Below are 16,057 nucleotides of genomic sequence, written 5' to 3'. Positions count from 1 at the left end.
ATTCACAGTTGAGTTTAGATAAACAGAAGACAAAGTTGGAGAAGAGAAAGTCATGAGACACACAATTCTTCAATAGTGACCGTTGCTGTTGCTATGTCTAACTACATTCCTCTCAAGAACTCTCTGCCATGTCTGATAGTCTATGCCTGCTCTGGTATTATAGTCACCTAGAATTACAAGCTGGTCTTCTTTTGGTGTATTGATGATGAGGGTCTCAAAAGAATTCTGTGAAGACCCAGAGACTCTCATCATCAGTATGATGAAAGAGGACTTATCAGACATGGCAGAGAGTCCTTGGAAGGAATGGAGCTGGAAACAGAAACAGCAATGATCATTATGAGAGATCTGTGTGTCTCATGACCTTCTCATCACCAACATTGGCATTTAATAAGAGTAGTGACCCCAAGACAAGATGATTATCTCAACAAATTAGAGTACTTCCCAGAGCCTGATTAATGGCCACTCCACAAGGTAAGTTGGCCTTCATTTGCCAAGCTTGTTTTACTGAGGACTGCTATTTAGATATGGGACCTACTGAGCTGTTCATCTTTCAGGTCTACTGAATTTTGTGTTGTTCATGAGTATGCACTCATTCCATGTAACAATGGTGAGTGGAATCATTTTTGCAAAAATTTTTGTTCCTTTTTTTTCTGTTTCTACCCGGGATGGGATCCCTTCCTGCCATGGTAAACAGGCCAGTTGGCGAAGCAGATGATTTTTAAAGCACTTTTTCTAGTCCTTTTCTAGTCACCCTCAGGAGGTGAGCAGTGCAGTCCTTAAAAAAATGTTGCTCAGACACCCAGGGGGCTGCTACATCCCACTGCTACTTCAGTCCAGTAAGAATACAACCCTATGGGCCTGGACCACCTGTGTACAGTGTATCTGCACCTGCTGCTTTGTCACTTACCATCATCACAGGACTTCAAGAAAGGTAAAGTGGTAAAATTATATGTGGTAAAATAGTATGGGTCATGTCTTTACTTAAGTGTGAATTAGAGCTAAGTGAGACACAGTTACATGAAGTTGTTAGCCTCACTCTCTCTTCCAGAGTTGTCAGAGTCCAATGGGAAAACTTAAGTCAAGACAAGTGGAAACGGCCAGGGATGCAGTGGGTGACCTTGGTATCTTCCATGTCTGACCAAGCTCTAAGCCCTCCATAGCACCTGCTTTAGTTGCCTTCATTAGAACAAATTGCTCTTATCTATCCATTCTGCCAGAGGAAATCTTCTCATACTTGGGGTAGACATCCCCCTAACTCACTGATGGGTTTGAGGCTGTGAGTTACCCTCATTCTGGTTTAGTCAGATTACCTGTGCCTAGATTTCTATGCATCTGACCTCTATGCTTGTAAGGCAATGAGTCCAACGGCAGAAACAAGGTATTGCCTCTTTCAGGAATGTGATGCCCAAAAGAGTAGGCTACTTTCTATAATGAGACATGAGCTTCTGGGAAGAGTGGGGGAAGGGCTGTAAGAAAATTGATGAGTGGTTGGGGGAATGGGACACATGGTAAAGACAAAGAATAACTCTTACTATTTCTCTGTTCACTCTTCTGGGACAGGGAATTTGACAGGATCATAGATACAAAGCGTCAAGGGACCTTTTGAAGTCATCCAGACCAACCACCTCATTTTCCAGATGGGAAAACTAAGACATAGAGAGGTTCAAATGACTAGCCCAAGGTCTGATCTTAAGCATCTTCCAGGTATGATTGGGTGGGCAGCTATCTAAGTGACAACTAAAAAAATATTTCATTTTATCCTTAGACATGGTGTTGCTAATAGTAATCATTAAGTGTTTGGTCTTTATATTCGTCACCTAGTTATGTTTAATGCCTTCATTAAAATTGTAGTAAAGCGACAGGCTCATGCTATTTACCACAGAGGCTAAAGCGTCTTCAAAGAACTTTGAATGCATGTGGGCATATACATATTATGTCAGCATAATTGCCTCCTTATGTCCTCTCCTTCAGGGGAACGTGCAGAAATCTTTCCTAATCTACCCTTCCTTCATGGTGCTAGTTTGCCAACATCAAGGGGAGTAACATTCTTTTCCAAATGGCCCCTTCTCATCAGAAGATTTCTCTTCTGATAGGATCACCCTTTAGCTCGGAGTTCCCATTGAAGTGGCCGCCAGTGGGGGAGTGGAACATGTGCAAACAACTCAGGATCAGAGGATGTTACAAATGCAGTTAGACCATCTGGTTACTACTGATTTCAAAACCACAAGGCAGTTCCAGGACAAGGTCAAAGCAAAAAGACAGAGGAGGGCATTATGTAGCTCCTAGTAATGACTGCTCCTCTGTTTCACCATCCACCCCAATGCCATTTGTCTACACAATTGCAACACACATTGTTTGAACCGGTATGTCCAAAAAACCTGATATATGCCAAGTGCATTCTTTGTAAACACAAAATAACAACAAAGTCACAAAAGAGTCCTGCAAAGTTTTCATCACGTTGTAATGGAATTTAAACCATAGAATTTTAGAGCTGAAAGGGACCCTGTGATCATCTAATAGAAAGTTCTCATTTTCCAGATGAGAAAGGTAAGAGATCAGCGGAGTGATCTGCCCAAAGTCACACAATTCACAGGTAGCCAAGTTGGAATTAGAACATAAGCCTCCTATTCTACTTCCGTGCTTCCCCCTCAACATGCCATGATTACAGTAGACTTGATCTTATGTCCAATTAGCCATGAAGGAAATCATTTGTTAATTCCCCTTTTTCAAAGGCTTGAACTACATTCAAAAGCTGGTAGGATTCTGTTACCGTTTGACCATGTCAGCTACACACACACACACACACACACACACACACACACACACATTTAATAAACTCCAGTGAGTCCCTATTACTACCTGGATCAAATATAAACTCTTGTGTGGCTTTTAAAGCATGATATAACCTGATCCCTCCCTATATTTCCAGTCTTCTTACACATTACTTCCATCTACATAAAATGCAGCAACACTTGTCAACTTTTTGGCTTTAAATATGATGCCCCATCCTCTGGCTCCATGCCTTTACCCTGGCTATTCTCCATGCCTGGAATGTTCTCCCTCTTCATCTCTGCCTCATGATTTTCCTGGTCCCCTTGCCCTCCTCCCACTGCTACTTCCTTCCCTTTAAGATTATTTTCCACCTACACTGTGTAAAACTTGTATGTATGTGGTTGTTTGGCCATTTCCCTGATTAAAATGTATGTTCCTCAATGGCAGGGTCTGTGCTTTTGTCTTCCTTTGCATCCCCAGTGCTTAGCGTGTTGCCTTGAATTTAGTGAGTGTTTAATAAAGACTTGTTGTTAACCGTGATTTTCAATTCATGGGATTTCAATTTTCAATTTCAATTTCAATGAATTTTCAATTCAATTCATACAGGCAGCCCATCAAGTCAGGAAGTCTTGACCCAAATATGGTTATTCAATCCATATCACAGAGGTTAAGAGTACGGTGCCTCTGTGATTTGGAAAACCCACATAAAATTTTTTGACCCTCCCTTCCTACCACAAAAGAAGTCTGAATTATTTTGGCATTAAAAGATAAAAGTACAATGTTATTATACAATACTGCACATATATCTTGTGCCTTTCTGAAATTCTAAACTTTTTCTGTGCTTTCTGGGACCTTTGGGTGTCAGCTGTGACTTCCACAAAATTTCCAAAAAATTTCCATTTTTTTGTACCAACCCACAATATATAAAAATGGCAATGGGGAAAGTATCAGTATGGAAAGGACTGTACTGACTCTAAACAGGGCATCTATCCTCTCATTACTCCCAGGCAACTCTCAAAGATTCCAAGTTACAAAGCAAGTGTATTGGTATCAATTGGTGTGGGGCAGGGGCTTAACCAGGCATTGAAATGTCTATCAACAAATCCTAGGATATTTATAAAATTGGATGGGGGGAAGAGATTTTATTTTCACTAACCTTTGGTTTCCTTTGTAATCCTATATATTTTATTTTATGCATTTAAAAGCATCTGAGATGGGGTCCATAGGCCCAACTAATCTACCCAAAGGATCCATGACGCCAAAAAAGGGTTTAAAAAGCTCCCAAATAGGAGATCTCCTTGTGGAGAGTTCCCTAGGTCAATGAAGTCATAGATCTGGGCTAAAAACTATGTATGCATTATGCATAAAGTCATCCTTATCCTTAGCTTAGCAATACACAGAATCCCAGATCAGAAAGAGACCTTCCTCAAAGACTGCCTCATCCAGTCTAGGGGCTAAGAACAAGAAAGAGTTCATTTTCCTTATGGGGACACTGAAGTCCAGAGAAAAAAAGGGATTTGCCCAAGCTCACACCACTACTTTGTGACAAACCTGACAATAAGATCCAGGTCTATGCAGTGTTCTTTCTATTCTATTCTAGCTATTATGAAACCATCTACAACCAAACACTACTAGTGCTACAGATTCTTTCCATAGAGCCTTCTTATTTACCTCTCCTCATTAGGAGAAATGAATGCTATCGGCAAAATAAGTCTTATGCTGAGACAGAAGTGATAACTCTATGTGTGGTACAATTTGGGGATACCCAAGGAGGCATCCCATTTTCCCTATTACACACTCACCATCTTGAGACCATGTGGTGCAGTGGACAGAGGACTAGACGAAGTCAGGGAGACCTAGGTTCATGTCCCACTTCAGAAGTAGACTAGCAACGTGACTCTCAGCAAATCGCTTAACCCTGTTTCCTTAGTTTCCTTATCTATAAAGTGAAGAGATTGAACTCCTTATGTTCTTTCCAACTCTAAACCTATAATTCTGTGATCCTGGGACTCAGGTTCAAAGTCACATGAGTTCTTTCAGTCTCAGTTTCTTCATTCATAAATGGGTACTATGATAATATTTATCTCACAGGATTGTTGGGAGGATCAAACGATATAACATGGGGCACTTTGCAAATCTTAATGTACTACAGAAATATTAGCTATTATATTTGATTGCTTCTATTTTAATTTGACTTTCCTTCTGGTTTCTCCTTTGATGACATCAAATTGATGCTTCTCTATAAGGAAGAAAAAGCAGACAGCTTAGCAATGGAAATATACAGATTTGACAGCTTCCGATAAAGCTTTATATCCAATATAATCAAATCAATTCTGTCATAGATCCAGTAAAGAATGTTTCATTCAATTTCCCTATGACTTCCTTCATTATTTCTATAATTTTACTAATCAAAATATCCTTTACTGGTCACCAGTGTGGTAACAGCTTTGCTTTTGTATTTGTATCCCAAGTACTCAGCCCAACGCTTGGCACAAAATTAGAGCTAAATAAATGTTATTTTATAATAGCTCAAATTTGTATAATGCTGACTATATGTCAGTCACTGTGTTGAGTACTTTACAAATACCTCACTTTTAACTTATATCTGTATGTATAGATCTAAATATATGTAGACATAAAGATATGTAAGGAACTCATACCTAGATAGTCATAGTCTCTCTGGACTACATCTCCCATAAAGCTTTGGGAAAGGTTCCTGAACATCACATCATAGAGGGTCATGCACAGTCCAGGCACTGGAAAGTCTCCCTAACCCCAGGACACCATAAATAGAGAACTGAGAAGGAGAAGCTAGAAGATTATGGACAGCACACCCTCTTGCAACTACAAGTTGCAGAAGCAACAATAGTGCTGAGGTGGCAAATTTGGGGGTATAGTTCTTCTTAACTTTCCCCTTCTGCAGAAATCTCATGGATTTCCAATCAATGTTTTACAGTTCCCATTATGAGATTCCAGATAACTCCAGGAGCCTCCACAAAGTTTCCAAGTGGCTTGGGAGCCAGGGAAATTCTCAGTAAACTGCCCACATGTCTCTCCCATTATATGGAGGCAATGGGGAGGCTTTAAGGACTGGACTTATGGGCATAAAGTGAGGAAGTGATTTGCTGTGGAATTCTGTGGGGGAATACACTACTGCTGTTGAGTGTATTAGATAATTTCACCTGTCATTTTTTAAAATGATGTTTTCAATCTTTTGCTTTCAACTAGTATTCCTCTAGTTTATTTGGGACAAGGGCGAGGGGGGGAAAATTTGGTGGGGGCTTCTAAATTAGTTAAGTAAGAATTTTCAGTGAATGCAAAGCTAAATCATGCTGCGGTTCTGAAATATCTTAGAAGGGGGCCATGAATGTAGAGAACCCAATCTGCATACGAACACAAGCACACAAATTAGACTTGGTCCTTGTCTCTAGGGATTTGCATTCAAGGAAGAGCGAAAAGACTTCATATACATATACATCCATACACATGTGTGTATACATATATATGCCTATGTTAGCATATATATATACATACATGTCTATGTGTATTCTGTACACGTGTGTATTGTGCATGTGTACATATATATACACATATACTTATGTATACACACATATATACAAAGACATTTCTAATAGAGAGGTTGAAGGAAAATGATTGGGGCTTAAGAACTCTCCCAAGAACATTTATATTTTAATATAAGATGAGAGAAATCTTTTTTTTATGGAGGAGGGAAGGCAAGGCTATTGGGTTTAAGTGACTTGCCCAAGGTAGTACAGCTAGCAAGTGTCAAAGTGTCTGAGGTTGGGTTTGAACTGAAGTCCACCTGACTCCAGAGCCCATGCTCTGTTCACTGAGCCACTGAGCTGCCCCTTAGAAAAAAATCTTTTAAATTCAAACAGATGTAACTGACATTTACACAGAATTAAAGTTTATAAACGACTTTATATTATACAAATTATTGCCTGTAACCGCCCATCCATCCCCCTATCCTTCCCCCACCCCCCAATCCCACACATACACACACTACTGGGAAGACTGAGGTTGATGGATTGCTTGAGCAAGGGAGTTTTGAACCACAATGAGCCCCTAAGAGAAAGAGTCAAGAGGCAGAGCCCTCCAGTAGTCTAAGGAGGGGTTTGGCACACCCAAGTCGGAAGCAGAGCCACTCAGCCCCTGTTCTGATCAATAGTGGGCTTTGGTCATAAGTGGCTAGTCTACTTCTAGCCTGGGATAAATAAGGAGGTCAGTTTCAAAAAATAAAATACTGAAATAACCCAGAAAATGGGGTTAACACCACATCTCATACACTATATAATATTAAAATTTTAAGTGGATCAGTGATATAAATATTTAAACAGACAAAAGAAACACCCTAAAAAGAAGGAATAATGCCTTTATCATAAATGTGGAAATGAGAAAACTTCTTATCTATTCAAACAAAATAAATTATAAGAGACAAAATAGGTGGACTTGAGTACGTAAAAATAAAGGATTCTGTACAAAAAACAATGTAACAATGCAACAATGTAACAATGTAAAAAAAACAATGCAACTAGAATTTTTTAAAGTATCAGATTGAGAAAATTCTTCTACAGAAATGTTTTCTGATAAAAGCTTTATATCCAAAACCTAAAGAATTGGTAATTTATAGCAATTAATAGTAAAACAGCCCTCCCAAAAAGACCTGATTAGGTAGTTCTCTTTCTCTCTCTCTCTCTCTCTCTCTCTCTCTCTCTCTCTCTCTCTCTCTCTCTCTCTCTCTCTCTCTCTCTCTCCCTCTCTCTCTCTGTGTATGTATATATATATGTGTGTGTGTGTATTTTTATGCCTATGTATATATAGAAATAATTATACAGCCAATGACTAAAAAAACTTTCCAACTCTTCAGAGAAAAACAAATTTAAAAAATTCTGAAATACTACCTACAACCATCAAATTAGCGAAGGTAATTTAAAATTAGAAAAATTCATTGTTGGCAAGATAGAGAAAAGAGAGAACTATTACACTTCTGTTGAAACTATGGAATGGTGTCATCTTGGGGCAAACAACCCTACAAGACACTAACTTTTTAAAAATTATTGTGCATTTTAACTCAGTCATTTCATTATTAAAATTTATTTTCTATAAATTTCCCTAAAAAGAAAAAAAGGGAAATACATATAAAATATCCAGAAGGCTTTATTCATGAAAGAAAAAACTTAAAATAATCTATATGTCTGACAGTCAAGGAATTAAAGAATCATGGTTTATCAACATAATGGAATATCATTACACCATAAGAAATGACAAATATAATACAAAGAAATACAAAAAGATTTATGTGAAATGATACAGAGCAATTTATATCATATAAACATATAAATTACAAATCCCTGATTCTAGTGGATTGCTTGTACCAAATCATACATATCAATTGACTATCACATAAAAATCTTAATTGTAACAGCCACAGATTCCAATAATATAAGCAGAAGAAAAAGATAAGGTGATAGAGAAACAAACAAATTATTTTGTTCAAGTTAATGTAAAGACTTGAAAACAAATTATAAATATTTGGGATCTGGAGGTTATATATGCTTTCATTTCTTCATTTGATTATTTGGGTGTTCATTTTTATGATGATTACTATGTTTTTAATACATTTTTTTTAAAAAAATGTTACCATTGAAATACTTAAGTTGTTCTTCCTGAGTCTGACACTTTTGCTGATAGCCACTGTTTCCCTTCAGCCTGTGACCCTGGATTTCAACACTGTTTTCCTTCCTAAGTCAGGAAGAAAAGAGCAGCTGGCCAAGACCTTCCACTCATCACTATTTTTCCACGTATGTTTGCTTTTCTTTCCCAGCTTCCATTCTATTTGGCCTCCTTCAATCATTTGACTTCTGGCACAAGCCCAGAACATTGCAAAACTCTAGGATATGTTCCTTCCTTCCTCGCTGCACGTGCTACCTCATTAAGGCTGATTGGGGCTCTATATGTTGTCCCAGATTAGAAATGGGAATGCAGCCTGAAGTAGAACGCAGAAAAAATACATTCCATATGGTAGCTAATTAAATTGTGACTTCAGGTGATTACCACATTCAGGGAGGCAGGAAGACAGAGGCTCCTTAAAGTAACCGCAGTAAAGGTATTCATCCACTTCAGGCTATAAATGGGCAACTTGGAAAAGCAGAGGGAGCCCAGTCATCTGGGTTAGTATTAGATCGACTACGCTGCCACTGGAAAACTCAGGGTTTTGTTGAGTTTTTTTTAAATAAAGGAGATAAATAGATCTCCGGGGAGTCTAATTCTCTAAGTAGCTCCTTTCTTGTGTGTCTGGGTTTACGAGCCCTGAGAAAAGTCTTCTAAAATGGGCTGTACTGTAGGCTGCCTGAGGTCTTAAGCAGGAAGAACATGGAAGTGCTCATCAATGATGATCCTGTGTCACTAAACTTAGAGACAGCTGCATCCTTGACAAAACCTTCAGCATTCTAAAGGGTTTGTGTCCAGTCACAGTAGTATGACATGATAGTAAGGAAACCAACAACAGAAAGCCATAATCAATTTAATTAATAATTCACATTTCCATAGCACTTTGAGGTATACAAAAAAAAATCTTTATAAGAATGCTATGAGGTAGGCAGCACAAAAAATTATTATATTCACTTTATAGCTCTGTTCAGCTTATTTTAGGCTGGGATTTTGCATGGATTGGAAAAGTATGGGAAATCAAACCTGATTTTTTATAATGAAAGATTTTCCTGAATCTTTCTAGAAAGTGTAGCGTAATGGAGAGGAGAACCTGAGTTCAAATCCTACCTCAGACACTTACGAGCTTTGCAACCCTGACCAAGTCCCTTAATCTCTCTGTGCCTCATTTTCCTTATCCATAAATTGAAAATATTGGAACTGATAGTCAATAAAGTTTTTTCTAGCTCTAAATCTACAATCCTAGGATCATGAATATTCACTCTCTCCCTGATTAGTGGCTGCTTCCCTACTGTTTATGAACATACTCATGTCTTCCCCTTTCTCAAAAAACTCTCACTTGATTCATTCAACCCTACCATTATCCTATGTCATCTCCTTTATGTGACTAAACTGCCCAAGAAGGCCAACGACAATGATGCCTCCATTTCTTTTATCCTCAATCTCTTCACTTTCTGGCTTCCAACCTCATCATTCAACTGAAACCACTCTTTCCAAAGTTACCAATGATCTCTTTATTACCAAATCTAATGGGTTTTTGCCCTTCATCTTCCTTCTTGATCTTTCTTCAGTCTTTGACACAATCACCCTCTTCTGTCTGACACTGTCCTCTCCTGTTTCTGTTCTTACCTGTCTTACTGCTCTTTCTCAGTCTCTACTGCTAGATCTTCATCCAGATCAAGTCCACTAACCATAAGAATCCTCCAATGTTCTTTTCTAAGCCCTCTTCTCTTCTTCCTCTTTATTATTTCAATGGGTGGTCTCATTGATTCAATTATCATCTCTGGTAATGAGTCTCAGATCTATTTATTCAGGTCAAAACTTTATCTTGACTTTCAGTCTCACATCTTCAAATGCCTTCTGAACCCCATCTTAAACTGGATTCCAGAAGACATTTTAAACTCAACATATCTGAAGCCGAGCTCATTATTTGTCCCTGAAAACCTTCATTCCTTCTGAACTTCTCCATACTGTTAAGGAATTAGTCACTCTCTCAACCTATGTGCCATCCTTGATTCCTTACTCCCATGTACCACCCCCATAGCTCATCTGTTAACAAGTTCCATCATTTTTATCTTTTTAATGTCTCTACTATAAGCCCCCATCTCTCCTCTGACATGACCTCTACCATGGTGCAGGCCCTCATCATCTCAGACCTGGACTATTACAATAATCCACTCTCTTCCGCAAGTCTCTCCCTACTCCAATCTATCTTTCATTTGGCTATGAAATTGATCTTCCTGAAGTGTAGGTCTGACCATGTTACCCCCTAGTCAATAAATTCCAGTAGTTTCCTATGACCTCTACCACTAAGTATAAAATCCTCTCTTTGGCTTTTAAAGACCCCCTTGATACCTTTCCATTCTTCTTATACCTTCCTTTTCCCCATCCTTCATCCCCTCTCCAATTTAGTGACACTGGCCTCATTGCTGATTCTTACACAAGACATTCCAGATCTCAAATGTAGACGTTTTCACTGACTATTCCCCATGCATAGGATAATAATTCTTCCTCCTTGTACATTCCCTGGGCTTCCCTCACTTCCCTTGAGTCCCAGCTAAATGCCACTTTCTGTGATAAACCTTTTCAGATATCCCTTAATGCTAGTTACTTCCCTCTGTGATTATTATTATCCTCCTTATAAGTTCTTGATCCATAGTATGTATATCATTCTTCCCCATTAAGATTGTCTCCATTGTCCGTCTCTATAAAGGTAAAGGGAATAGATTGTCCTCCAACAACCACAAAGGGATCTCTCTCTTAGTCATTGCTGGCAAAATTCTTGCTAGAGTCCTCCTTAATAGGCTGATCCTTCACCTAGAAGATGGTCATATGCCTGAGAGCCAGTATGGCTTCAGAAAGGGTTGAGAAACAGTCAACATGGTGCTTGCTGCCCAACAACTCCAGGAGAAATGCCAGGAGCAGAACAGAGGTCTGTACACAATGTTTGTAGATCTGATGAAGACCTTTGACACAGTCATGAGGGCTTATGGAAAATTATGTCAAAATTTGGTTGCCCAGAGAAGTTCTTCAGTATTGTGCTTCAATTTTAAGATGGCATGTTTGCCCGGGTTCTGGATAGTGGACAATGCTCTCATGCCTTCCCAGTCACCAATGGAGTGAAACAGGGCTCTGTGCTTGCTCCCATGCTTTTTAGCATGATGTTTTCAGCTATGTTGTCAAATGCTTTCAATGAGGACGAACACAGCATCAAAGTCATCTACCATACAGATGGCAAGTTCTTCAATTTGAAAAGGCTACAAGCCAAGACCAAAGTGGAGGGAGTGTTGGTGCATGATTTTCTCTTTGCAGATGACTGTGCACTCAATGCGGCCTCTGAAACTGAGATGCAACAAAGAATGGATCAATTCTCTGCTGCCTGTGCTAATTTTGGCCTAATAATTAACACCAAGAAAACACAGGTGCTCCATCAGCCACCACCACACTATGCACACATGGAACCATCAGTTACAACAAATGGAGAAGTTTTGAATGCTGTGGATAAGTTCGCTTACCTTGGTACTTTCCAGGCATATTGACAATGAGGTTGACACACCCATTGCCAGAGCTAGCTCAGTGCTTAGGAGGCTCTGAAGAAAAGTTTGGGAGAGAAGAGGTATTAGACTGACTACCAAACTGAAGGTCTGCAGACTCATTGTGCTGGCCTCATTGTTGTATGCCTGTGAAACATGGACAGTCCACCAGCACCATGCCAGGAAAGTGAATTTTGTCCATTTGAACTGTATTAGGAAGATTCTGAAGATCACTTAGCAGGATAAGGTACCAAACACTGAGTTCCTTGATTGAACTGAAAACTGCCAAGCATTCAAACTATGCTTCAGAGAACGCAACTGCAATAGGCTGGCCATGTTGTTTGAATGCAAGATGTACGTTTGCCAAAAAGACTGTTTTGTGGAGAACTCTCATGGGTCAGGCAATTATATGGTGGTCAGAAGAAGCAATACAAGGACATTCTTAACATCTCTCTCAAGAACTTTGGATTTGATTGTGTGACATGGGAGACACTGTCACAGGACCACTCAGCATGGCAGGCCCACATCAGAAAGGGTGCTGTGCTCTATGATCAAAGCAGAATTGAAATAGAATAAAGTAAATGTAGGCTGTGCAAATTTGGAGTATCCACTCCAAAGGTTCACAGGACTATCTGTGCCCAATCTGTGGTAGAGCATTCCAAGCTCATACTGGTCTAATCAGCCACAGTCATACACACTGAAACTTCACTTTATCATGGTGATGCCATTTTGATCCTCTTGGAGAATGAAGGACAACAACCACCAACCACCGTGAGCTCCTTCAGACCAGGGACCATTTTTTTGTCTTATAGCCCCAGGGCTTAACACAAAGTAGGCAATTAGTTAATTGATGACTCATTTGACTTGTTAATGCCTTGTGGTGCTTGTATAAAACCAGGAAGTGAGTTTGGGATCAGTGATTCCAGCATTTATCTGACACTAGAGAGATATCTCCAGTCAAATCTTTGAGAAGAGTGGAGGCTGAGAGCACAGTAACCCAAGTCCCAGACTTCTCCACTCTTTCCCCTTAGCTAAACAAGGACTGTGACCAGAGGATTGAGACTTTGTCATCAGCATCCTAGCCATGTTCCTAGGATAACCAAAGCTGATGACTGTGTCTGCATTGGGATCTAAAGAGAGATTGGATAAAAGGAAAGGAAAGGAAAGGAAAGGAAAGGAAAGGAAAGGAAAGGAAAGGAAAGGAAAGGAAAGGAAAGGAAAGGAAAGGAAAGGAAAGGAAAGGAAAGGAAAGGAAAGGAAAGGAAAGGAAAGGAAAGGAAAGGAAAGGAAAGGAAAGGAAAGGAAAGGAAAGGAAAGGAAAGGAAAGGAAAGGGGAAAGAAAGGAAAGGGGAAGGGAAGGAAAGGAAAGGAAAGGAAAGGAAAGGAAAGGAAAGGAAAGGAAAGGAAAGGAAAGGAAAGGAAAGGAAAGGAAAGGAAAGGAAAGGAAAGGAAAGGAAAGGAAAGGAAAGGAAAGGAAGGGAAGGGAAGGGAAGGGAAGGGAAGAAATGAGAAGAAAGGGGAAGAAATGAGAAGAAAAGAAATGAAAAGAAAAGAAGGTTCAAGGCTCTACAAGAAGCCCAGCAGAACTACCCCCATTTCACCAGGAACATCTTGAGGACTCCAAGAAAAGGATTTCCAACAGCTGTGAATTATTTCTCTGTCAAAGATGTTCTCTAAGACTGAGTCCATTTTTCCCTATAGTCTAAAAGTACTGGTGGCAGAGTACATGGTGTACATATAGTTTTGTAGGGAATGTTTTATATCAATTATCATTCTAAATACAAACATCTAAAACTAATGAAGTCTGGCTGGTCAATTGGTAACAACTGGAAATCATGTAAAGAAGCACACTGGCATGGTCTTGTGCATTACAAAAAGCAAAATGCACATATGCACACATGCACACATGCGTACACACACACACATACACACACACACATACACACACACACACACACACACACACACACACACACACACACACCCTCAGTTTTATCCCTAGAAACCTGAAGGAAGAAAGCAGCAATCAACCTTTGAAGACCTGACCTTCCAGTGTAAGCAGGAATTGCTGGAGAGGATAGTTTCATAGTATGTGCTACAAATGTGCTACCTCTTACTAACTCATAAAATAATAAACAGGAAAGAATTCTTAATTTCTATTGAGAAAATTTGTTCAGAAATTTCACAGATCAAATAGTATTTAAGCTGGTCATGGAAGAGTAAAGTAGAATTTCAACAGGTAGATATGAAGACTGGATACTGAACTAATATTCAGAACAACTATGTTTAATTCTATTGAGATCAAGTGTAAAATTATCATTTAGTTCTCCTGAGCTTATGCAATTTACCATAAAGTTGTGTTTAAAATACCAGAGAAGAGCCGTTGAGTAAGCATATACTCTGTGGGGATGAAGACTCTGTGCTGATTATTTCAATGGAAAACAATGTCTCAAACAAAAAAAAAAAGTGAAAATACAAATTATGACAATGATTTACAGATGTTTCCTTTGTAGAAAAGTAAAGAACTAACCGTAGGAAATACGAAAAGGCTTCCAGACACACAAAAATCAATGGATGAGACTGTAGCCAAAATTTGATGAGATGAGCCATATCTCTTTATTATTTCCATTGAAAGAGAAGAGACAAACTGGAATTTGAATATTTATTCTTCAATGGTAAGCCTTCATACATATATCTCTGCATCAACATGTCCTTTAATGATTTTTGTATGGAGATGCGCAATATTTACATTTTATATGGTCTTCTCTGAATACTGTAACGCCTATTATTGGAAGGATTTGTGAAGGATTCATTTCTGGATTTCTGGTATAATTTTTCTGGGAATGCTAGAAAAACCAGTATTTAATGAGGAATATCAAAACATCAACATGTTCCAAAGCCATCAATCCAAGATTCCTTAATACTTGTTGAGTTGATATCTACAATAAAGATTTTAGATTTAGGTTTAGAAGGGATCTTGATCACCTAATCTAATCCTTGTATTTTAAATATGAGAAAATGAGGGCCAGAGAGATTAAGAGATTTGCCCAAATTCAACCACGCAAAAAGTATCGGAGCTGAGATTCAAAGTCAGGTCCTCTGAGTCTAAGTACAAAACTTATTCCACTGTACTGTAATGCCTTAATTTTCATGACTGGTATGTCTTTAGGCTTTTTTTTTTATAAGCTTGGGTTATGACTTTGTAAGACCTCATTTATGAAAAATCATTCACTGGGTGTTTGGAAATGTGGTCTTTAACTTAGTCATGAGAACTATTCAAGCAAAATAATCTGACTCTCTTCCTCCACCTATCATCCCATTGGCTTTACTTGATTCTGTCTTATGCTAATATGTAACTCCAGGTGGGGCACAAACAATGAAGACATTAAAGAAAGAATACAGTGAAATTTTTAGTCCACAGATACTTCACAAATGCTGACTTTTCCTCCACCGGCTTCCATGGTATTTTTGATATAGACAACTAAAGTTTATATTAGAAGAATGCCAACTTGATTGGATGGAACTATGAATGACAAAGCATTCATTTAGTAATAATGTTTCTATGGAGTCCCTTAGTAAACAATCAAAAATATGTCTTCACACCCTCAACAGATGATAGAAATGGTGAAATTGTCTGATATATTTATCATTTCAGCTAAATTAAGAGTCTCAAAATCTGTTCCCAGTGGAATAGCTGTACCTGACTCCAATAGTTTTGATGCAGTCTTGAAGTGGATAAAGGAAATTTTCCTTTATTCACAGTCTAGCTTGCTCTTGCTACTTTATTGCACTCAAATGAGGAAATAAAATAATAATGACCAAATATGCAACTTCAAAAAATGTAATCTTCAGAAAAAATAATTGATTAGAACCTTTATAAACAAAGCCCAATTGATGGCAAAGGACCATCTTATTAATCCAAGTCCCAAGGGACCTTGACCAACTATGCATATGTAGCTCGAGACTTTCTATTGGAAAATGGGAATTTTCCCAGCTGGAAAGAGACAGAGATTGCTGTCATTGGTCCAACCATCATGGAAAACAATTACAAATTCTGCAGAAAG

At 38.7% G+C, this 16,057-nt stretch overlaps 2 pseudogenes; both read left to right on the top strand.

The window, feature by feature from the left end:
- The first annotated feature begins 455 nt into the window (after nucleotides 1-455).
- LOC140505017 (transmembrane protein 87B-like) lies at nucleotides 456-14,914 on the top strand (annotated as a pseudogene).
- A 344-nt stretch (nucleotides 14,915-15,258) lies between these two features.
- LOC140504951 (transmembrane protein 87A pseudogene) lies at nucleotides 15,259-15,800 on the top strand (annotated as a pseudogene).
- Nucleotides 15,801-16,057: the final 257 nt, after the last annotated feature.

Source organism: Notamacropus eugenii, chromosome 1 (assembly GCF_028372415.1).
Source record: "Notamacropus eugenii isolate mMacEug1 chromosome 1, mMacEug1.pri_v2, whole genome shotgun sequence".
In the NCBI taxonomy this organism is placed as follows: Eukaryota; Metazoa; Chordata; class Mammalia; order Diprotodontia; family Macropodidae; genus Notamacropus; species Notamacropus eugenii.
The sequence above is the reverse complement of the archived record's forward strand: the minus strand, read 5'-3'. Positions and strand labels throughout refer to the sequence as shown.